A 25,866-nucleotide genomic window follows, 5' to 3' on the forward strand; every position below is an offset into this window, starting at 1 on the left:
TGTATAATTTTATGCATCTGATTCTTATATTTTTATAATTCTTTATCTATTTTTTACATACTACATATACTGTTTACTATTTTTTGAAAAAGATATTTTTTGGATTTTTAACAAAAGGGCATCAGCTAGCTCGTGTGATGAGTGAGTGATTTACTTGTGTGAATATATATTATCATTTTTTATAAATCAATAAATTGAATTGACTATTAAATATATCCAGCGCTCCTTTTTTTTGTATATAATTTGTTCTCTGTAAGGGTTGGCGCACACCTAAAAGCGCTAGCGTAATCACAAACACTTAGCGTTTTTAGAAGTAATTTTTCTAGCGATTCTAGGCATGTGCCTAGCAGTTTTCTAGTTATGCCTAGTCGTTCTGTTCTAGCGCTTTTTAGAGTGATTTTTCACTTTCCTATATTTAACATTGAGTCCAAATCTCCTCAAAAAATGCTGCGTTTGCATTTGGGAAAAAATAACATCGTTCTGGTGTGATCCATCCCATTCAAATAAATTTGCCAAATGCTTTGCAAAGCGCTCAGAAGCGCTCTAGGTGTGCACCAGTCCATACACGCACACACCGTGAATTTCTGTGCTTTCTTTGTCTACTATGCAAGAGTGTAGGTCTGCTTTAACCACTTCCCGACCGCCTAACGCACAGAGGCGGCCGGGAAGTGGAGCCCTGAAGGACCGGCTCACCCACAGAGGCGGCGGTCCTTCTAAGGGCAAGAGCGGAGCGATCGCGTCATCCGTGACGCGATCCTCCGCCGGCGCCTGTCACCGCTCGCCCGCCGCAACATCCCGCCGGCTATCGCCGCATACAAAGTGTATAATACACTTTGTAATGTTTACAAAGTGTATTATACAGGCTGCCTCCTGCCCTGGTGGTCCCAGTGTCCGAGGGACCACCAGGGCAGGCTGCAGCCACCCTAGTCTGCACCCAAGTACACTGATTTCTCCCCCCCCTGCCCCAGATCGCCCACAGCACCCCTCAGACCCCCCCCCTGCCCACCCCTTGGACCCCTGTTTGCACCCAATCACCCCCTAATCACCCATCAATCACTCCCTGTCACTATCTGTCAACGCTATTTTTTTTTATCTCCCTCCCTGCCCACTGCCCCCTCCTGATCACCCCCCCCACCCCTCAGATTCTCCCCAGACCCCCCCCCCCCCCCCGTGTACTGTATGCATCTATCCCCCCTGATCACCTGTCAATCACCCATCAATCACCCCCTGTCACTGCCACCCATCAATCAGCCCCTAACCTGCCCCTTGCGGGCAATCTGATCACCCACCCACACCAATAGATCGCCCGCAGATCCGACATCAGATCACCACCCAAACGCAGTGTTTACATCTATTCTCTCCTCTAAACACCCACTAATTACCCATCAATCACCCATCAATCACCCCCTATCACCACCTGTCACTGTTACCCATCAGATCAGACCCTAATCTGCCCCTTGCGGGCACCCAATCACCCGCCTACACGCTCAGATTTCCCTCAGACCCCCCCTTATCAATTCGCCAGTGCAATATTTACATCTGTTCTTCCCTGTAATAACCCACTGATCACCTGTCAATCACCCATCAATCACCCCCTGTCACTGCCACCCATCAATCAGCCCCTAACCTGCCCCTTGCGGGCAATCTGATCACCCACCCGCACCAATAGATCGCCCGCAGATCCGACATCAGATCACCACCCAAGGGCAGTGTTTATATCTGTTCTCTACCCTAAACACCCACTAATTACCCATCAATCACCCCCTATCACCACCTGTCACTGTTACCCATCAGATCAGATCCTAATCTGCCCCTTGCGGGCACCCAATCACCCGCCTACACGCTCAGATTGCCCTCAGACCCCCCCTTATCAATTCGCCAGTGCATTAGTTACATCTGTTCTTTCCTGTAATAACCCACTGATCACCTGTCAATCACCCATCAATCACCCCCTGTCACTGCCACCCATCAATCACCCCCTGGCACTGCCACCCATCAATCACCCCCTGTCACTGCCACTCATCAATCAGCCCCTAACCTGCCCCTTGCGGGCAATCTGATCACCCACCCACACCAATAGTTCGCCCGCAGATCCGACGTCAGATCACCTCCCAAGGGCAGTGTTTATATCTGTTCTCTACCCTAAACACCCACTAATTACCCATCAATCACCCTCTGTCACTGCTACCTATCAGATTAGACCCCTATCTGCCCCTAGGGCACTCAATCACCCGCCCACACCCTCAGAATGCCCTCAGGCCCCAGCCCTGATCACCTCGCCAGTGCATTGCTTGCATCTATTCCCCCCTCTAATCACACCTTGAGACACCCATCAATCACCTCCTGTCACCCCCTAGCACACCTACCCATCAGATCAGGCCCTAATTTGCCCCGTGTGGGCTCCTGATCACTCGGCCAAACCCTCAGATCCCCCTCAGACCCCCTTCCGATCACCTCCCCAGTGCATTGATTGCATCTATTTTCCCCTCTAACCACCCCCTGAGACACCCATCAATCACCTCCTGTCACCCCCCTAGCACTCCTATCCATCAGATCAGGCCCAATACAACCTGTCATCTAAAAGGCCACCCTGCATATGACCGGTTCCACAAAATTCGCCCCCTCATAGACCACCTGTCATCAAAATTTGCAGATGCTTATACCCCTGAACAGTCATTTTGAGACATTTGGTTTCCAGACTACTCACGGTTTTGGGCCCGTAAAATGCCAGGGCGGTATAGGAAGCCCAGAAACGGACCCCATTTTAGAAAAAAGACACCCCAATGTATTCTGTTAGGTGTATTACGAGTTCATAGAAGATTTTATTTTTTGTCAAAAGTTAGCGGAAATTGATTTTTGTTTTTTTTTCACAAAGTGTAATTTTTCACTAACTTGTGACAAAAAATAAAATCTTCTATGAACTCGCCATACACCTAACGGAATACCTTGGGGTGTCTTCTTTCTAAAATGGGGTCACTTGTGGGGTTCCTATACTGCCCTGGCATTTTAGGGGCCCTAAACCGTGAGGAGTAGTCTAGAAAACAAATGCCTCAAAATGACCTGTGATTAGGACGTTGGGCCCCTTAGCGCACCTAGGCTGCAAAAAAGTGTCACACATGTGGTATCGCCGTACTCAGGAGAAGTAGTATAATGTGTTTTGGGGTGTATTTTTACACATACCCATGCTGGGTGGGAGAAATCTCTCTGTAAATGGACAATTGTGTGTAAAAAAAAATCAAACAATTGTCATTTACAGAGGTATTTCTCCCACCCAGCATGGGTATGTGTAAAAATACACCCCAAAACACATTATACTACATCTCCCGAGTACGGTGATACCACATGATTGGCACTTTTTTGCAGCCTAACTGCGCTAAGGGGCCCAAAGTCCAATGAGTACCTTTAGGATTTCACAGGTCATTTTTGTTTCAAGACTACTCCTCACGGTTTAGGGCCCCTAAAATGCCAGGGCAGTATAGGAACCCCACAAATGACCCCATTCTAGAAAGAAGACACCCAAACGTATTCCGTTAGGAGTATGGTGAGTTCATAGAAGATTTTATTTTTTGTCACAAGTTAGCGGAAAATGACACTTTGTGAAAAAAAACAATTAAAATCAATTTCCGCTAACTTGTGACAAAAAAATAAAAACTTCTATGAACTCACCATACTCCTAACGGAATACCTTGGGGTGTCTTCTTTCTAAAATGGGGTCATTTGTGGGGTTCCTATACTGCCCTGGCATTTTAGGGGCCCTAAACCGTGAGGAGTAGTCTTGAAACAAAAATGACATGTGAAATCCTAAAGGTACTCATTGGACTTTGGGCCCTTTAGCGCAGTTAGGGTGCAAAAAAGTGCCACACGTGGTATCGCCGTAATTGGGGAGAAGTAGTACAATGTGTTTTGGGGTGTATTTTTACACATACCCATGCTGGGTGGGAGAAATACCGCTGTAAATGGACAATTGTGTGTAAAAAAAATCAAAAGATTGTCATTTACAGAGGTGTTTCTCCCACCCAGCATGGGTATGTGTAAAAATACACCCCAAAACACATTGTACTACTTCTCCCAAGTACGGTGATACCACATGTGTGGCACTTTTTTGCACCCTAACTGCGCTAAAGGGCCCAAAGTCCAATGAGTACCTTTAGGATTTCACAGGTCATTTTGAGAAATTTCGTTTCAAGACTACTCCTCACGGTTTAGGGCCCCTAAAATGCCAGGGCAGTATAGGAACCCCACAAATGACCCCATTTTAGAAAGAAGACACCCCAAGGTATTCCGTTAGTAGTATGGCGAGTTCATAGAAGTTTTTATTTTTTGTCACAAGTTAGCGGAAATTGATTTTAATTGTGTTTTTTCACAAAGTGTCATTTTCCGCTAACTTGTGACAAAAAATAAAATCTTCTATGAACTCACCATACTCCTAACGGAATACCTTGGGGTGTCTTCTTTCTAAAATGGGGTCATTTGTGGGGTTCCTATACTGCCCTGGCATTTTAGGGGCCCTAAACCGTGAGGAGTAGTCTTGAAACGAAATTTCTCAAAATGACCTGTGAAATCCTAAAGGTACTCATTGGACTTTGGGCCCTTTAGCGCAGTTAGGGTGCAAAAAAGTGCCACACATGTGGTATCGCCGTACTCAGGAGAAGTAGTATAATGTGTTTTGGGGTGTATTTTTACACATACCCATGCTGAGTGGGAGAAAGATCTCTGTAAATGGACAATTGTGTGTAAAAAAAATTAACAAATTGTCATTTACAGAGATATTTCTCCCACCCAGCATGGGTATGTGTAAAAATACACCCCAAAGCACATTATACTACTTCTCCTGAGTATGGCAATACCACATGTGTGGCACTTTTTTGCAGCCTAACTGCGCTAAGGGGTCCAAAGTCCAATGAGCACCTTTAGGCTTTACAGGGGTGCTTACAATTTAGCACCCCCCAAAATGTCAGGACAGTAAACACACCCCACAAATGACCCCATTTTGGAAAGTAGACCCTTCAAGGTATTCAGAGAGGGGCATGGTGAGTCCGTGGCAGATTTCATTTTTTTTTTGTCGCAAGTTAGAAGAAATGGAAACTTTTTTTTTTTTTCACAAAGTGTCATTTTCCGCTTACTTGTGACAAAAAATAATATCTTCTATGAACTCACTATGCCTCTCAGTGAATACTTTGGGATGTCTTCTTTCCAAAATGGGGTCATTTGGGGGGTATTTATACTATCCTGGAATTCTAACCCCTCATGAAACATGACAGGGGGTCAGAAAAGTCATAGATGCTTGAAAATGGGAAAATTCACTTTTTGCACCATAGTTTGTAAACGCTATAACTTTTACCCAAACCAATAAATATACACTGAATGGGTTTTTTTTTTTTTTATCAAAAACATGTTTGTCCACATTTTTCGCGCTGCATGTATACAGAAATTTTACTTTATTTGAAAAATGTCAGCACAGAAAGTTAAAAAAATCATTTTTTTGCCAAAATTCATGTCTTTTTTGATGAATATAATAAAAAGTGAAAATTGCAGGAGCAATCAAATAGCACCAAAAGAAAGCTTTATTAGTGACAAGAAAAGGAGCCAAAATTCATTTAGGTGGTAGGTTGTATGAGCGAGCAATAAACCGTGAAAGCTGCAGTGGTCTGAATGGGAAAAAAAGTGGCCGGTCCTTAAGGGGTAGAAAGCCCTAGGTCCTCAAGTGGTTAATGGAAAAATGTTTGACTGTAATCATTACAGTCAAACGTTTTTCCATTAAAGCAGATCTACCTGCAATGGAAGTTTTACGGTTGCTTTTGATTGTATAAGAAAACAAAAGATTTTTGAAATAATTCAGCTTTAAGTGAGCAATTGTAGCTTCCACATGATTCTTCACATCCCTGGTGTATAGTGAGCCTGTAGCTTATCCATTTTACAGATCCACACCAGTCCAACATGCATACAGGTGTTTTGGACTTTATGGTCCTCATTGGTGGTTATTTTTTATCACAATTTACAATTGTAAAAACAACTTTTCCTAAAGTGACCTTAGAAACAGAGGCACAGTGAGGGGTGGCAACTGACTTTTAAAAATGGTAAGGTCAAGAGTAATGCTGGCTGTGGCTTCTTTGATTACAAGGGCCGTTATTCAGGAATAAGCATGCAGGTAAAGTGTTCTTGTGTTTAAAGGTAGTAAAAGTATGGTATATTACTCCACTATTAAAGCTTGAAAAGCGTGAAAGCATTCACTAAAAGTACTGTTGCTGTTTCAAACTTTGTAAAAGTTTTCTTCTTTCTAAATCAGTAAGCTGAAAACTGCGTATTTGGTCCAGCAGTTTGTGCCTGTACACTGTTTTTATTCAGTTATCAGCCTGATAACTGTTAAAGTTTGCCTTGATCAATTTTAGGTTCATCTGAGCTTTGAGGCTAAATTAACCTCCTTGCCGGTTATCCCAAACTCAGTTCGGGGTAACCTGCGCAGGAGGATTTCTCAGGCCCCGCTGGGCCGATTTGCATAATTTTTTTTTTGTTACAAGCAGCTAGCACTTTGCTAGCTGCTTGTAACTTCTGATCGCCGCCGATCCGCCTCAATCCGCCGCGCCTAGTCGCTCCCCCCCCCCCCCCCGCCCCAGACCCCTGCGCTGCCTGGCCAATCAGTGCCAGGCAGCGTTGAGGGGCGGATCGGGATTCCCTATGACGTCCCCGTCATCCCGCCCCGTCGCCATGGCGACCGGGGAAGCCCTGCAGGAAATCCCGTTCTGAACGGGATTTCCTGCTTACTCTGATCGCCGAAGGCGATCGGAGTAGGTGGGGGGGGATGCCGCCGCTCAGCGGCTATCATGTAGCGAGCCCTAGGCTCGCTACATGATTTAAAAAAAAAAAAAAACTCCTGCCCTGCCTCCTTGCCGGAGGAATTGAACCGGCAAGGAGGTTAACAGTGGTCAGTTACATAACATGCATTATTGAGTGTGAACTGCAATGGAGACTGGACATATAGACTACAATGCAAAGCCTGCATGCAGCAAGTTAGAATACCGCAATCAGTTACAACACAGTTCTGTGAACAGGCCCATAAAATTATATGGGCAGTGAGGTGACATGGACAATTATTCTGCAACACAACTGAGCTCTGTGAACTTGCCCTTAAAGATAGTGAATGACACACAATTCTAAGCAGGCTTTGTTTACTGAGGTGTGCCAGGATTTCATAAGCAATCTTGTAAAATATGCCCAAATTTATCAGAAATCTGCTATAAGCTGACTGTGTAATGCTTGACTGGGCCACGGTGGATTCACTAAAGCGTGATAACTGCTATCTGCCACGCGCGGCGCTTTGCGCATGTAAAAGATTACTTCGTGGGTGCGCAAACCTTTGTTTAACCAAACGGAGTAATATTTTACGCGCGAGGCAAATCGCGTGATAACTGCTGTGATAACTGCTGTGATAACTGCTGTGATAACTGCTGTGATAACTGCTGTGATAACTGCTGTGATAACTGCTGTGATAACTGCTGTGATAGCAGTTATCACGCTTTAAAGAGACACTGAAGCGAGTAAAAAACTCGCTTCTTCTCTTATATTCAGCAGGGACATCTGTGCCCCTGCTAAACTGCCGCTATCCCGCCGCACAACGGGGGTCCCTTACCCCCCAATTTCCCCCTGCAAAATCTACGACCAACTTAGCCCTGCCTCTAGGAGCAGCAAAATCTACGACTAACGGCTGCAGCCCTGCCTCACAGCGCGTCTATCAGCGGTGCATCACCGCCTCTCCCCCGCCCCTCTCAGTGAAGGAAGACTGAGAGGGGCGGGGGAGAGGCGGAGATACGCGCTGACAGACGCGCGTGAGGCAGGGCTGCAGCGGTTAGCACTGCCTCAATGCGGAAGAGAACACATGCCCCTGCTGAATATAAGAGAAGAAGCGAGTTTTATACTCGCTTCAGATTCTCTTTAATGAATCAACGCCATTGTCTCTTTAATGCTGGGGATACACGGTACGTTTGTGTACTGTGTATCGACCAGCTGATCCGGCCAGCTGATATTCAGCTGGCCCGATCAAGCTGCTCGACCCGCGCCCGCTCGATTCCCGCCGGCGGACAATGGCAGGGAATCGAGTGGCTGATAAGGACCGCCGGTGGGGACGAGCGGGAATCGATCCGCGCGGACGAGCGGGGACGCGGCTGGGGTCGATCCAGCGGCTAATCGGCCGCCGGATCGACCCGTCTATGCCCAGCATAAGGCCCAGTCTACAATTACTTGAATTCACATGCATCATGCATAATTGATTTTGCATGCTTTTTTTTTAAAATGTAAAATTGCAGAGTAATCAAGGGGCAAAATGCAGAATCTGATGCACAGAAATTTGGATGCAAGTTTGCATGGATAAGTTTGAATGCTGCCTACAGCCAGGTTCACACTGCAGCCCAGATGCAGAAAGAGAGTGGCAAGCCCATTCACTCAGGACATTCACATACATACATTTTGCCTCGTTCACATTGCCATCTGGTCACTTATTTTCTGTACTGTTCACTGCTCGTCCCGAAACCGATCTGAGCCTGGCAGAAGCAGGGGGCTAACTGCTGTATTGTAAAAAATCAAAAGGAGTCCTACCTGGCATAAGGGAGGATTCTCATTGATCCACCAGTAACAAGAGAATGTTCTCTGAAGTAAGATTCTTTTTTTTTTGCAAACCAGTGGGGAGCCTCATGCTTTTGCTGGGCTTCAATTTGCTTCAGTCGAACAGCGGTATCAGCTGCAGCGGGAACCAAATCCACCGGATGGGTGAGGGCCCGTTTCCACTTGTGCGTTGCGATTCCAGTGTGGAAAACCCGTGTGCAATTTCGCATGCGGATGCATTTTTCTATGCGATTTTGCATGCGTTTTGTGGCCAAGCGTTTTTAACCACGTCAATGCTGGTGTACTTTTTACATTGTTTTTACACAAAAACGCATGCATTTTTTCTATTAATTACATTATATGTGATGTATTCTGATGGCTCTGCCGTGCAGATTTTTTCTGCACAGAAAAACGCTAAGAAATCCTGACAAGTGGAAACAGTCCCATCCACTTGTATTGTCTATGTGAATCTGCATGCAGAAAACACATGCAGATTCGCTCTAGTGGAAACGGGCCCTGAGTCAGTGTTTTGTTTGCTGTTCCCATAGGCTGCTATTGCATCCAGTTTGCGGCACGGTTGCAGAAAACATGCAGCAGGTTTGGGCTTTGCACTTGCAGTCCAGTACTTGCATGTTGCATTCGTGAACACATCCTATTAATAGCATAGGATATCCGTTCACCGCCTTATTTTGCATTTTTTCTGTAGAGTGAACGGGACCTAAGAGATTCCACAGTGTCAGATAACAAGACTAGTACAATCTTGAACAATGCTTTATATTCCACCCCAATCATTTTTTCTTTTTTAGCTACCACTTATGTAGGTAGAAAAAATAAAGTTTTGTAAAATTAATACCTTTGTAAGTAACTGTCTTTTCTACCTACATAATTTGTTTTTGCTAACACTGTACAGAACCTTTTTTGCTAATAGCTGGTACGCCTTACAAACTGTTATGTCAAAAGTTCTATTTAAACAAGAGCTATGTTTTAGTGCTGCAATGAAACTTCCATGCACTACAACTGCCTTGTTGGGGAGAGGGGGGGGGGGACATGCAGTGCAAATCTGTAGCCAGCATGTCTATTTTGTGGACCTAAAGTGAAGTGCTGTATAAAGAGAACAAGATCATTTCTGTGATTTCCTAGATGCTGAAATCAATAGCATTAGCAGAAAATTCTGTTTACAGAACTGTAGCTTGAATATTTTTCCATAAAGGTCTAATCATTATTCACTGGTAATTCCATATAAGGAATGTTTGGACTGTGGATCTTGTATTCTGAATGTTTCAGAAATCAGAAACAAACACTTGCTGCTGGTCAGGTTGCTATAGAAAAGTAAAAGGTTTTCTATGTTGGGGTTCTGTGTAAAACTCTGGTATAAATCCTATACTGTGGATTATCATATCGTCATTATTATTATACATTGAATTCAAAGTACGCAACAACTTCAGGCCTATAAAGCTCAGTTCAGTAATGTGTATGATGACATTTTAGTTTGTGAAATAAAGTTACTTACACTGCTTTTGTTTCCCTGTGTAGATGATCAATAGCAGTTTGGATACTTTGGTGTTTGCTGGATGATAAAGCTTTTGAATCGTGTCGCAGAAAGTTTGACTCCTCAATAAATGTTTCTTATGTATTTTTTTTGTGTCCTGTTGTTCTTTAAACCACTTACCTAAATTTTTCTTTGAGGTTATCGGTACTTTTGTTGTAACATGTTTATATCATTTGGAGAGTTACTAAAGTAGAAACTCAGTGGAGAGCAGTGAACATTTTATTCGGATTGTTTTGTAACATAATCATAAGCAAAACACTTTTTTTTTTTATAATCCCAATTCCTGGCTGTACACCTAATTCACTGTTTCATCATCCCCTGCTCTTCACTGCACATCTCCTTTTGTAAACCACCCACAATTATGTCTTAAATATAAAGGGAAACCTAATAATACTGTATTCAGATAGGAATTTGCAACAGGAGCAAAATGTTGCAGTTAGGAATATTTTGAAAAGCAAACTTTAAACATATTAGATGGGGCTAATTGGCACTATGGGCCAAATATGACCAGTTTTTATAGCAGACTGTAACACTAAAAGATCCATAAATTAGCAGTTGTACAAATACATTCATACTCAAGTACAGACAGTGTGAATTGGGATTTCCAGGTCAGGAGAACTTTTGTAAATTCATTCCTATTAATGTGTACACGTGCACAAGAACTGCCGCGGCCCTCTAAGCATCAGAAGCCAATCCCTAGAGCAACAGTTCTGGGCACAACTGCCATGCACTGCACATACAGCAGAGGGACTTGTACTGTTGATCCGAAGGGGGTAAGGAGGGATGAAGGCGCAGAGTACAATGGAGTGGCTTTCAGTATCCCCGGGTAAGTTGAGGGGAACAGTGTGCTCAGTTGTCATTTGTTGTTTAAAAACCTAGTGTGCTTGATCTTCAATTGACATCAAGGGCAGCTGTACACATGCTAGTTCCTTGGTCGAGACTACCCGAATGCCTGCCTTAGCCTATTGTTATCTAGCATTTGTACGAGGCTTAAGTTTGAACTTCATAAACTGAAAGCTGGACAATGAGCCAGAAGTACTTCCATCAAAAGAACTGGGAATTGAAATGACTTTCTTCCAGCCTTCCATAGTCTTTGAGGCCACCAGTGTCTTTAGGGTCCCCTCCATCGTGCTGCTGTCCCCTTCTGAAAAATCTCTACTCCAGCTTGATAATCCTGTCCATGCGCATCCATCAATCGTGCTCCTGTTGCTGGGAGCGCAATCTGTATGTATGGTTTGCAAAAGGATGTATGCAAGGGTGTACGCATGCGCAGAATGACTCGGCTTACATAGCTAAATGTAAGAAGATTGTTGATGGATAGACAGATGTCCTTCAACATCAACAATGATTACTTGTGCAGTTGCTGTATCATTCTAAATTGTGGATGAATTCCTCATAGCAAAAGTATGGTATGCAGCATTTTAATGGCTGAGCTTGACTGCAAGTTAATGAAGACAATTCTATTGATATCAACCCACAATATTCCATAACCTAGTAAAACTGACATAACACTTTGTGCCAATATTCACTATGAAGCTTTTTACAGAAAAATGCCGTTTTTTGGGGGGGATCGAAATGGCCTAGTGTTTATACAGTAATTAAGAAAGCAGGTTGATTAGACCACAGAATGTGGTTTAATGGGATATATAAGTGACCTATTATTTATAAATCTAGGCTGGTTAGGGTAATAACCTGTAGAAGATTCTTGCATTGTAATAAAATGAATCCTCCTTTCACAATGTTAAAATTCTAAAAGCAAAGTTCATTAGAGATCCTTCATAATACATATACAATGAATTGTAATTTGTTACATTGATTCAGTCATGTTATACAACACATTGTTTAAAAGAAGTACAATAGTACCAGTGAGAATAAAATAAGCAATTCTCCATGAATCTTTACTGGTGAGGGCTCTAAAATAGGGCATGTTTGATCAAGTAAGACAATGAATATATGTTTCCTGTAAATGACGACTTGTGGTATTGCCTGACGCTGCTTTTAAGGCAAAGATATTTGCTTTATCAGAGGCTTAACAAGTCCAGGTACAAAATTATTCACAGGTCTGATGAATCCACTGAAAAAGCATAAAAGGGTATATCCTAATGGACATACTATATTGGCCAAAAGGAGGGGAGGGAAGGAACGCAGGCGGGGTGCGGCGATATAGAGGAGGACGGGGGAGCGGCAGAGAGTGACAGTGTGGATGTAAACAGCTTACTAGCGACATGCTGCGTGTCACTAGCACGGCGGTTTAATTTATGGGGGACAGCAGAGCGCAGGGGGGGGGGGGGCTTGGGGGGAGACAGTATAGCAACGGAGGCTGGGCATTATATGCAGATTTCTTGCTGCAGCATTTATTTGAATTTGAAATAACAGTTACAGTATAAACATTTCATAACGTTCAAAGCCCTTTATTGGTCACTTTTTTTTTTTTCAAGTGTAACTTTTTATTGGTACTTGTCAGAAGACAATTACAACATAAGCGTTCTATTGTACCAGTAGAATTTCCTTAAGGCTGGTTTCACAGTGGGACGTTAAAGTCCCACGTTACTGCAGCCAGTAACGCAGCCTAACTCACAGCACTGTAAAATCAATGTTGCTGTTCACAGTAACACGTTGCGTTACATTGTAACACAGCACATTAAAAACAAAGTGCTGCATGCTGTACGTTATACTGGGCTAAGCAGCGTTAGACTGCTTGCACATGCTCAGTAATGTTGGAGGAGGAGGTCTCCCCTCCTCCTCTGAGGCCAGCCACATGGCTAATTAATATTCACTGCACTGCAGAGACTCGTGGTGGGACTGTAGTGTTGTCCGGTTCATTTGATCCTGATCTTTTTTAGTCGAATCATCCGGATCATCACAATGAAAGATTCGGTTCACAGTGAATGTCTGTCTGGAATAAACAGGAACATACAGAATGTACAGTGCAGGGAAAGTCCTGTCCTGCTAGTCATTTCACCCAGTCTGCTTCCCTAGTAAAATGATTCAAATGATTTGGTTTAAAGATCCGGATCTTTTCAATGATCCGATTCAAATGATCCGAATCTTTAAAAAGATCCGGACTTCCTATGACTAACCTGAAGGGCTGCTTTGAGAGCTGCATAACGCAGCTCAATCTGACGTCCAACTTCAACACCACCATACGTTGCGTTAGGGGCACGTTATGCGACCATAACGTCCCCTAAAACGCAACGTCTTTGTGTGTAAGTAGCCTAAGGGTAGGAACATACTAGGCAGAATCGCAAATGTGTTTTCCACTATGTGCTATGGAAAACGCATATGCCATTCTGCCTAGTGTGTCCCTACCCTCACATTGAAAAATAGAAATTTCAGGGGGAAAAAAACATAGAAGAATAATGCACATAGTATTAGCATAACAACATTTTTGTAGATAAATAGTAAAACGTTTACTCATACGGTAGCTTTTGTTTATGTGAAGTAATAACATTTTAGCTTATGTTTCTTATCAATTATTGGGATACAATAAATACATTGAAAATGTCTCTGACCCAATGTACAAGAATTAAGATTAAGGCACTAATTACAAAAAACAGATAACTGTAAAAACCAGATAATTAACAGTAATGAGGTAGTGCCTGTTATTTGCTTTCTTTTAGCTTGCTATCTTAAATTTGCGGTTTTTTTTAACAATGTAAATTTTTACTGATTTTTCCTATTGTTTATAAGTAAACACAGAATTTGGGACTAAACGAGCTTATAATGATTTTTGATACATACAACTTGCTTTATTCCACACTAAGCAGGGAGGAACCAGACAGGAATAGATTGTAAAGCTGGCCATACACTAAGTCGATGCCGCCAGATCGACAGCAGATTCGATCACTGGGATCGAATCTGCTGTCACATCGTTCCCGCTACACGCCGAATTTCGATCTATTTCGTCCGATCGCTCCGTGCGGAAAATTACCGTCGATCGCCTGCGGGTAGGGAGCGCGTCGCTAGCGGCGTTCGAGTGCCCGACGACTGACGCAATAGAGCGGCAATACATTACCTGCTCCGCCGGCGCGACTACCCCCGGTCACCGCTGCTCCGTATCCGCGCTGGTCTCCGGGTCTTCACTTCTTCCTGCCCGGCAGGAAGTTTAAACAGTAGAGGGCGCTCTACTGTTTAAACTTCCTCCCGGGCAGGAAGAAGTGAAGCATGCCGGGCCCGGAGACGGAGCAGCAGTGACCGGGAGCAGTCGTGCCGGCGGAGCAGGTAATGAATGCGGGCGGGGGGAGCGGCGGCAGCACCACCACAGATTGTGAACGGTTTCAGGCTGAAATCGGTTCACAATCAGTTTGCAGTAAAGGTAGCCATACGATCCCTCTCTGATCATATTCGATCAGAGAGGGATCTGTCTGTTGGTCGAATCTGATGGCAAATCGACCAGTGTATGGCTACCTTAAGTCTCTATAAACCTGCCATGCTGGTCACATTGGCATCAATTCACCAAAGGCTGTTCGATAGGAAAAAATAGTCGGGAAAATACTGCATTCAGTATTTTAGACTTTTGTGTGCTAATTCACCAATATTTTCACAGGTTCAGTAGAAGTCCGGTAATTTACTGAAGCCCAGTTGTCTTTATCTGTGTTGTTACATGCTGTTCTGTGCAGACACAGCGTTACAATAGTAAGAAGCATCCTCGCATCCATTTAGATGTACATGTTTTGTTATACTGACTCTGCTGGCTCTGAATCTAGTCTCCAATTAACATTTTATTTATTTGCCACAGCTTAGATGAACTCCAAGAGACTTTACACATGCCCTGCTTTGGTTATTTTCCCACTACCTCCTTATTTCCCCCACCAGCTTCTCCGGATTTTCAAACAGGAACTTAGAGAAACTGTAACTAAGGATTGACCTTCATCCTAATAAGTAGCTGATACCCCGTTTTCCACGAGAAATCTTTACCTTTTCTCAAATGGATCATCAGAGGGCTCTGTATGGCTGATATTGTGGTGAAACCCCTCCCACAGTGTGATGTCAGGACCATGGTGCTGACATCACACTGTGGAGCCTTGTTGCATTGTGGGAAATAACAGCTGTTTCCAACTGCTAAAAAAAAGCAAGCAGCAGCTACTTCCACTGACCACCTGCCAGCAGTAAAAATGTCACCATGTGATAAATGTTAGAATGTAAATCAGGTAGAGGAAAGATTTATACAATGGGCAAACACTGACTAAATCATGTATACATAATTATATTAAAAAGTAAGCACTTTTGTTCATTATGTTATTTTCACTTGAGGTCCTCTTTAAGTGATTAAACTGCTGAAGGGTGGCGGGAAGCCTGTTTTGTTCAGTAATCTCTCTGCTTGCTGCTTTTCTACTATGAAGTCATGTATAGTATCTCTTAGTAACCCCTCAAATAGTTTGCATACAACTGATGTTAAGCTTACAGGTCTATTATATCCTGGATCTGATTTTTTGCCCTTCTTAACCACTTGAGGACCCTGGGCTTTAACCCCCTTAAAGGGAAGGTTCAGGGAGGGTGGGTAAAAAATAAAAATCAAATTCCACTTACCTGGGGCTTCCTCCAGCCCGTGGCAGGCAGGAGGTGCCCTCGCCGCCGCTCCGCAGGCTCCCGGTGGTCTCCGGTGGCGCGCCCGACCTGGCCAGGCCGGCTGCCAGGTCGGGCTCTTCTGCGCTCCAAGGCCCGGAACTTCTGCGTCCCACGCCGGCGCTCTGACGTCATCGGACGTCCTCCGTGCTCTACTGCGCATGCGCAGTAGTTCTGCGCATGCGCAGTAGAGCCCGGAGGACGTCCGATGACGTCAGAGCGCCGGCGTGGGACGCAGAAGTTCCGGGCCTTGGAGCGCAGAAGAGCCCGACCTGGCAGCCGGCCTGGCCAGGTCGGGCGCGCCACCGGAGACCACCGGGAGCCTGCGGAGCGGCGGCGAGGGCACCTCCTGCCTGCCACGGGCTGGAGGAAGCCCCAGGTAAGTGGAATTTGATTTTTATTTTTTACCCACCCTCCCTGAACCTTCCCTTTAAGGACCAGGCACTTTTTTTCCATTCAGACCACTGCAGCTTTCACGGTTTATTGCTCGCTCATACAACCTACCACCTAAATGAATTTTGGCTCCTTTTCTTGTCACTAATAAAGCTTTCTTTTGGTGCTATTTGATTGCTGCTGCGATTTTTACTTTTTATTATATTCATCAAAAAAGACATGAATTTTGACAAAAAATTTTTTTTAACTTTCTGTGCTGACATTTTTCAAATAAAGTAAAATTTCTGTATACATGCAGCGCAAAAAATGTGGACAAACATGTTTTTGATGAAAAAAAACCCATTCAGCCTATATTTATTGGTTTAGGTAAAAGTTATAGCATTTACAAACTGGTGCAAAAAGTGAATTTTCCCATTTTCAAGCATCTATGACTTTTCTGACCGCCTGTCATGTTTCATGAGGGGCTAGAATTCCAGGATAGTATAAATACCCCCCAAATGATCCCATTTTGAAAAGAAGACATCCCAAAGTATTCACTGAGAGGCATAGTGAGTTCATAGAAGATGTTATTTTTTGTCAAAAGTAAGCGGAAAATGACACTTTGTGACAAAAAAAAAAAAAGTTTCCATTTCTTCTAACTTGTGACAAAAAAAATGAAATCTGCCACGGACTCACCATGCCCCTCTCTGAATACCTTGAAGTGTCTACTTTCCAAAATGGGGTCATTTGTGGGGTGTGTTTACTGTCCTGGCATTTTGGGGGGTGCCTAATTGTAAGCACCCCTGTAAAGCCTAAAGGTGCTCATTGGACTTTGGACCCCTTACCACAGTTAGGCTGCAAAAAAGTGCCACACATGTGGTATTGCCGTACTCAGGAGAAGTAGTACAATGTGTTTTGAGGTGTATTTTTACACATACCCATGCTGGGTGGGAGAAATATCTCTGTAAATGACAATTTTTTTATTTTTTTTTTACACACAATTGTCCGTTTACAGAGAGATTTCTCCCACCCAGCATGGGTATGTGTAAAAATACACCCCAAAACACATTGTACTACTTCTCCCGAGTATGGCGATACCACATGTGTGGCACTTTTTTGCACCCTAACTGTGCTAAGGGGCCCAAAGTCCAATGAATACCTTTAGGATTTCACAGGTCATCTTGCGGAATTTGATTTCCAGACTACTCCTCACGGTTTAGGGTCCCTAAAATGCCAGGGCAGTATAGGAACCCTGCAAATGACCCCATTTTAGAAAGAAGACACCCCAAGGTATTCCGTTAGGAGTATGGTGAGTTCATAGAAGATTTTATTTTTTGTCACAAGTTAGTCGGAAATTGATTTGTATTGTTTTTTTTCACAAAGTGTCACTTTCCGCTAACTTGTGACAAAAAATAAAATCTTCTATGAACTCACCATAGTCCTAACAGAATACCTTGGGGTGTCTTCTTTCTAAAATGGGGTCATTTGTGGGGTTCCTATACTGCCCTGGCATTTTAGGGGCCCTAAACCGTGAGGAGTAGTCTACAAAACAAATGCCTCAAAATGACCTGTGAATAGGACGTTGGGCCCCTTAGCGCACCTAGGCTGCAAAAAAGTGTCACACATGTGGTATCGCCGTACTCGGGAGAAGTAGTATAATGTGTTTTAGGGTGTATTTTTACACATAGGACCCGAGGATGCATGCCATCCGGGCCAGGTGCCTTGTCTATTTTTAATTTATTTAGTCTTGCCTTCACTTCTTCCTGCGTTCAGTATTTAATATTACAGTTAAAAGATTGAGACTCTTCTGCCTCTGTAATTTGCAACAGTGCTGTTTCCTTTGTGAAGACAGAAGCAAAGAAAGCATTTAATAACTCTGCCTTACATTGGTCATCCACCATTGAGTCCCCCCCCCCCCCCCCCCCCCCCATCCTTTAGGAGTCATATACAGTCAACCTTTCTTTTTTTAGAGTTGATGTACTTGTAAAACTTTTTTGGGTTAGAGTTGATATCCCTAGCGATTTGATTTTCAGCTTCGATCTTTGCCAGCCTAATTTCTTTTTTGCAATTTTTATTGCACTCCTAATAATTGCTTAGTGCAGCCTCGGTCCCCTCCTGTTTTAGGACCTTATAGGCATTATTTTTCCTCTTCATTTTATCCCTAACCTTTCTATTCATCCATAGAGGCCTTTTCTTATTCCTAGATATTTTTTTTCCATATGGGATATACATACTACAATATTGATTGAGAATAAGTTTAAAAACTTGCCATTTCCCTTCAGTGTCCTCCCCTTGTAGTACATTATCCCAGTTCACCAAACTTAGTGCCTGCCTAATTTGATTGAACTTTGCTTTTCTAAAATTCATAGTTTTAGTGGTCCCGCTGCCCCGTGGCCTATCAGTCACCAGATCAAACTTTATCATGTTATGATCACTATTTCCCAAATGTTCTTGAACCTGCGCATTTGATACATTATCTGGTCTATTAGAAATGATCAGATTCCCCCTAGTTGGTTCCGTTACCATTTGAGTCAAGTAATTGTCCTGTAGTGCTGCCAGAAATCTGCTGCTTTTACCAGAATGGGTAGCCTCAATACCCCAGTCAACGTCTGGAAAGTTAGTCGCCCATAACTATGACCTCATTTTTACTTGCAGCTTTTGCAATATGCTGTAGTAATCGCAGTTCTGCAGCTTCATTAATATGAGGTGGTCTGCAGCATACCCCAATAAGCAATTGGCAACTTTTATTTCCACCATGAATATTCACCCAAACGGACTCCACATCTTTGCAATCTTCCTCCATCTCATCGTTGAGGACAGCTGTAAAAGAATTCTTAACAAAGAGACAAACCCCTCCACCTTTTTTCCCTGTTCTATCCCTCCTAAACACATTGTATCCTTTTAAATTAGCTATCCAGTCATGGCTTTCATCCATCCATGTCTCGGTTATTCCCACAATGTCATAGCCTTTGTCATTCAGAATGAACTCTAGTTCGTCTATTTTATTTGCAAGGCTCCAAGCATTGGTTACCATGCACTTTATATTTTTACCACCACATTTACCAATTTTGTTTACATGAAATGGGCTACTTGAAGTTTTACCAACCTCCTTAATCTTTACACTGTCCCCACCCCCCCTCTCCACCCCCCATAATGTTAGGCTCCCACTGTCTTTTTACCTTATCTTGTCTACATATTGAGACTTTATCCTCCCGCCTCCCCCCAGATCCTAGTTTAAAATCTCCTCCAACCGTTTAGCCATCCTCTTCCCCAATGCAGCTGCACCCTCCCCATTAAGGTGCAGCCCATCCCTGCTGTAGAACCTGTAGCCGACTGCAAAGTCTGCCCAGTTCTCCAGGAACCCAAACCTTTCCTTCCTACACCAATTTCTCAGCCACTTATTTAACTCCCTAAGCTCCCTCTGTCTCTCAGATGTAGCACGTGGCACTGACAGTATTTCAGAGAACACCACCTTGGAGGTCCTTGCTTTAAAGGAGTGATTTTGCAAAAAAAGTAGGCAGTTAAAAAATGTGACAGATGACAGGTTTTGGGCCAGTCCATCTTTTTAAGGGGGATTCTCAGGGCTTTCTTTGTTTTCAACAGCATTTTCTGAACAACAGTTGCAAAATCTAACTGACATAATAGTGTGCAAGTGATTAGGGAGGCCGGCTGGTATCTTGCTATTTTGGCAGTTAAACTGTTGTTCAGGAAATGCTGTTGAAAACAAAGAAAGCCCTGAGAATCCCCCTTAAAAAGATGGACTGGCCCAAAGCCTGTCATCTGTCACATTTTTTAACTGCCTACTTTTTTCGCGAAAGAACCCTTTTAAGTTTATCTCCAAGTACCTGAAAATCATTTTTGAGGACCTTCCATCTCCCACTAACTTTGTCATTGGTGCCAATGTGTACCATGACAGCTGGGTCTTCCCCAGCCCCACCCAATAATCTGTCAATTCTTTCCGCTACATGCAGAACCCGAGCACCCGGGAGGCAACAGACTGTACGGCATTCACGGTTTCTTCGACAGATTACCCTATCTGTGCGCCTAATAATTGAATCCCCTACCACCAGTACCTGTCTAGCCTTAGCTGCACTCCTATTCCCTTTCTCGTTACAGCAGTCTGCCCCTTGGTTGCTAAGGAGCACATCCTGCTGCAGCATTGCAACTCCAGAATCATCCTCCACAATATTACGCAAACAAGCATACTTATTAGTGAGGGACAACTCGGGACTAGCCTCCCTGCCACTTTCTCCCCTACCCCTTCTAACTGTGACCCAACTAGCGGCTACATCTGCTTCTTGCTCTGGGTTTACTCCACCCACCTCATCTTCACCGGTTCCATCCAGTGTCTGGATCGTGAGATCCAAGCTTATCTCCATGTTGTGTATGCGTCTCAGTGTTGCAAAATGCTTACAGTATTTAGTTCTGCGACTTCCGCCTCTAACTGAGCAACACGCACACACCCAGGGCAACAGTAAACACCCTCAATCCGCTGATCAAGGCATGCATACATGTTGCAGGATGTACACTGTACTGCATTGTCCAACATGATGACTATTGTGTGGGGAAAAATTATTTAAAGTAAACTGTGGCAGTAAAAGATGAAACGGGAGAGTGAGTGAAGTTCGGGAGTGAGTACAGCTGGGGTAGAAAAGGGGAGGAGGGGGAGTGAGTGAAGTTGGGGTGGAGGAGGGGGAGTGAGTAAAGTTGGGGTGGAGGAGGAGGAGGGGGAGTGAGTGAAGCTGGGGTGGAGTCCTCAAAACTTAGACTACACTACAACGTGTTAGCACATTCTAACCAGTGCAAGTATCCCAGGGTTTTCTTTTATATTTAAACATTTACAAAGTAGGTTGGATGTTTTACTGTCTCTAATTAATGGCAGCCTATTAAGTATCCCAGAGTTAGAAAAAGGTCAATAGTTAGTGTATTTTATCTCTCCCAGCCCTCAGAAGTTGAATTCTGCTAGGAAAACTTTTATGGCTGTGATTTGCTTATCAGTGATGTTCACTATAACCCTGACAAGGTACTGACAAGACAGAAGCTTCTATGCCTAGATATTAACTCTTTCAGGCAGCAAAATTAAACAAGTAAAACAGCCTGGTTATTAATGTTTTATACTGTACATACAAGTTTATCTCATCATGTCACATATCACCTGAGTTTGTATTAAGCGACTACGCGATCGAATTTTATTACTACGATGGGGTTGATCAAAAATTGATAGACTAGTAGCCCACACACTACAAGTGATATCCTATGTGATTCTTTGTCGATTGAAAACATGTGAACAGTAGCCGACTCTTGTGCGATCGACCGATATAATCCATCCTGTTGGACTGACAAATCGAAGGGATTCCCCCAGATATTGGTCAATTATTGTCGATCTCGCACACTGGAACATACTACATGCACTGGCACATTAGCGTATTGGTTTTGTGGGTGTGATGGGTAGCGCCACTATTTGTATCCTAATTGTTGACTTCTGCAGTTCCTGGTTTGTTTATGTTTGACTGGTGGACATCACTTTTTGTTTTAGGGGCAGTGCTTGCACCTGCTTTACCTAAGTTGTGATTGGTTCATCTGCTCTTCCTTGGCTATTTAAATGTGGTTGTTTGTCATTTTGATGAATTAGGGCCTGTTTCCACTTGTGCGGTGCGGAATCGCCACTGATTCCCCGGTGGTGAAATCGCATGCGGGTGCGATTCCGCATGCGTTTTTACCGCGATTTTGCATGCAATTTCGCATGCAATTTTGCATAGGTTAGGATTTATGCGATTTTAACCATGTCACTGCCTGTGTGATTTAACATTAGTTTCTATGCGAAATCGCAGTAAAAAATGCATGCCAAAACCGCATGCGATCTCCCTGTTAAATACATTAGCGGCGATTTGCATAGTGGTGTGCGGGGTGCGAGTTCTGAGGGCTCTTCCATGCAGATTTCTCCCGCACAGAAAACCGCTCAGGATTACTGACAAGTGGAAACCGGGCCATCCACTTGTATTGGCTATGCGAATACGCATGCAGACAACGCATGCAGATTCGCGATAGTGGAAACGGGCCCTTACTCACAGCACTACGGCTTGATAATGGACTAGTTCTGAAACAGCAGGCAGTTGCTGTTTATGCTGTCTGTATTTGCATGAATCTTTATTAAAGCGAATCTGAACTCAGAACTTCCTCTCTGCTCTAAAAGATACGCAACAGCTTAATAACCTGTGGTTAAAAACATTTATGGGCCCGTTTCCACTATCGTGAATTCACATGCATTTCCCACATGCAAATTTGCATAGGCAATACAAGTGGATGGGGCTGTTTCCACTTGTCAGGATTTCTTTGAAGTTTTGTGTGCAGGAAAAATCTGCATGGCAGAGCCATCAGAATTTGCTCACCGCACACCGCTAGGTGATTTGCATACAATGTATTTAATAGGAAATTTGCATGCGGTTTTCGGTATGCAAATTTTCATGCAATTTTGCATACGATTTCGCATAAAACCAATGTAAAAGCAGAGTTACTGACATGGTTAAATTCGCATACATACAAACATATGCAAAATCGTATGCGAATCTTACCGCGAACGCTAACGAATTTGCATTGCATAGAAATGGGGTTTCTGTGACGATTCTACACTGCACAATTTGAAACGGGCCCATTTGTTTCATTTCATGAACTGCAAATTTATTGCAGGCTTTGTATCTACTTCCTGCTTTCATGGAAGCAGACATATTGTTGACCCTCCTGGCGGTTTGCTAAAAAATCGCCAGGGGGCAGCAAATCTTTTTTTTTTTTAAATTTTTTTTTTTCATGTAGCGAGACAAAGTCTCGCTACATGATAGCCGCTGCTCAGCGGCATCCCCCCAGCCCCTCCGATCGCCTCTGGCGATCGGCGATCAGGAGATCCCGTTCAAAGAACGGGATCTCCTGGAGGGCTTCCCCCGTCGCCATGGCGTCACCGACGTCGTGACGTCAAAGGGGATTCCTATCCACCCCATAGAGCTGCCTGGCACTGATTGGCCAGGCAGCGCACGGGGTCTGGGGGGGGGGGGGCGGCTGCGGCGCGATGGATAGCGGCGGATCGGCGGGTAGCGGCGGCGATCGGGCACTGCACGCAGCTAGCAAAGTGCTAGCTGCGTCCAGCAAAAAATTATGCAAATCGGCCCAGCGGGGCCTGAGCGGTGCCTTCCGGCGGCATAGCCCGAGCTCAGCTCGGGCTTACCGCCAGGAAGGTTAACATCCTGTGCTTTCAAATTAGCCTCTCTGCCATGGCAGTCAGCTGACACAGCTGAGGAATCAAATTACAACTTGATTAGACACGGTTGAGGGAGAATTAGACAGGCTAAACTAATTAAAATACATACTGGGTGCATTTTTTCCTTCTGTCCTGTGCAAGTGTTCGGGTCCACTTCAAAGAGCTGACTTTACACTTAGTGGTGCCGACTACATCCGACCTGCTCATCATTTCCCATAATGCACGTCAGAACAGAGGAAGATAGAATTCAGATACTATGGGTTATATAATAAACAGCGTTAATTAGAATAGCGTGTGTAAAATCTTACACATAAGTAGAGCGAATGCTATACGATAATGCAGCATGCACAAGTTAGAAGGGTTAAACACATGCAATAATGATAATGTATATGTAAAACATGTATAACAGGTGCAAACACACCTAATGGAGACATCAGTTAAGTTAGTTTTCATATGTGACATATGCATAATGTATTACTGCACGTTAGTAATAAACGGTATTTAGTTATGCACAGTAATGATTTGCACATCTAAACACCACGAGTAACTTTTCTACCATGTATGAGTTATACTTTACTGCACTATAGTGAATATACAGTGGTGTGAAAAACTATTTTCCCCCTTCCTGATTTCTTATTCTTTTGCATGTTTGTCACACTTAAATGTTTCTGCTCATCAAAAACCGTTAACTATTAGTCAAAGATAACATAATTGAACACAAAATGCAGTTTTAAATGATGGTTTTTATTAGTTAGTGAGGAAAAAAAACTCAAAACCTACATGGCCCTGTGTGAAAAAGTGATTGCCCCCCTTGTTAAAAAATAAGTTAACTGTGGTTTATCACCCCTGAGTTCAACTTCTGTAGTCACCCCCAGGCCTGATTAATGCCACACCTGTTTCAATCAAGAAATCACTTAAATAGGAGCTATCTGACACAGAGAAGTAGACCAAAAGCACCTCAAAAGCTAGACATCATGCCAAGATCCAAAGAAATTCAGGAACAAATGAGAACAAAAGTAATTGAGATCTATCAGTCTGGTAAAGGTTGTAAAGCCATTTCTAAAGCTTTGGGACTCTAGCGAACCACAGTGAGAGCCATTATCCACAAATGGCAAAAACATGGAACAGTGATGAACCTTCCCAGGAGTGGCTGGCCGACCAAAATTACTCCAAGAGCGCAGAGAAAACTCATCCGAGAGGCCACAAAAGACCCCAGGACAACATCTAAAGAACTGCAGGCCTCACTTGCCTCAATTAGGGCCCTTTTCCACTAGCAATCGCAATCACAAATCACAAACGCCAGTGATTGCGATTGCGATTTTTCATTAATTCTGTTATGCGATTGCGATTTGCGGTTTTCATTTGCATTGTATTATCATTGTAAAAATCGCTCCAGCAAGCGATTGCGATTTGCGATTAGCGATTTCCAAATCGAATCACTGTAGTGGAAAATACTTCTCATGCTTTCTATGATAAAGTAACAACCCTAGCGATTTAAAAATCACTAGCGATTTGCGATTTTGCGATTCAGCAATCACAATCGCTCTAGTGGAAAAGGGCCCTTAAGGTCAGTGTTCACAACTCCACCATAAGAAAGAGACTGGGCAAAAACGGCCTGCATGGCAGATATCCAAGGCGCAAACCACTTTTAAGCACAAAGAACATTAAGGCTCGTCTCAATTTTGCTAAAAAAACATCTCAATGATTGCCAAGACTTGTGGCATGACCTTAAAAAGGTGGTTCATGCTAGAAAACCCTCAAATAATGCTGAATTACAACAATTCTGCAAAGGTGAGTGGGCCAAATTTCCTCCAGAGCGCTGTAAAAGACTTGTTGCAAGTTATCGCAAACGCTTGATTGCAGTTATTGCTGCTAAGGGTGGCCCAACCAATTAGGTTCAGGGGGCAATTTCTTTTTCACACAGGGCCATGTAGGTTTTGAGTTTTTTTTCTCACTAAATAAAAACCATCATTTAAAACTGCATTTTGTGTTCGATTATGTTATCTTTAACTAATGGTTAACGGTTTTTGATGAGCAGAAACATTTAAATGTGACAAACATGCAAAAGAATAAGAAATCAGGAAGTGGGCAAATAGTTTTTCACACCACTGTATCCCTATGCCCTGAGACACTTAATGCCCTAGTTCAGTCTCCCATTTTTAATGCATAAGATAGAAAAACCTGCATAAATCTGAAATGCCCTCTGGGCACTGTAGTGGTTAGCACTTTTACTTTGAAGTGCTGGGTCCCCGTTTCAAATCCCAGCCAGGATGGACTGTCTGCACAGAGTTTGTATATTCTCTCTATGTCTGTGTAGGTTTCCTCCAGGCACTCTTGTTTCCTCCCACATCCCAAACATACAAATAAGTTAATTGGCTTTCTGTAAAACAAAAAAAGGCCCTAAATTCTGAAGACCAAATGTTAGGGACACAAGAATATGATGGGGATTAGATTGTGAGCTCTTAGTGACAAGACAATATACTCGGTAAAGCGCTGTAGATGTCCAATGAAAATAATTATAATAAAAAAGGCCCAA

At 43.5% G+C, this 25,866-nt stretch overlaps 1 protein-coding gene across 5 annotated transcripts in view; it reads left to right on the top strand.

Moving 5' to 3' along the window:
• PRP4K (pre-mRNA processing factor kinase PRP4K) overlaps positions 1-10,228 on the top strand; it is a 116,903-nt gene extending 106,675 nt beyond the window's left edge. For all 5 annotated transcript variants that reach the window (XM_068236829.1, XM_068236828.1, XM_068236830.1 and 2 more), the window contains one exon: positions 10,129-10,228. The gene's annotated coding sequence lies outside the window, so the exon portion shown is untranslated. The remainder of the gene's footprint in view (positions 1-10,128) is intronic.
• The last annotated feature ends 15,638 nt before the right edge of the window (positions 10,229-25,866 follow it).

The sequence above is a fragment of the Hyperolius riggenbachi genome, chromosome 5 (genome assembly GCF_040937935.1).
Source record: "Hyperolius riggenbachi isolate aHypRig1 chromosome 5, aHypRig1.pri, whole genome shotgun sequence".
In the NCBI taxonomy this organism is placed as follows: domain Eukaryota; kingdom Metazoa; phylum Chordata; class Amphibia; order Anura; family Hyperoliidae; genus Hyperolius; species Hyperolius riggenbachi.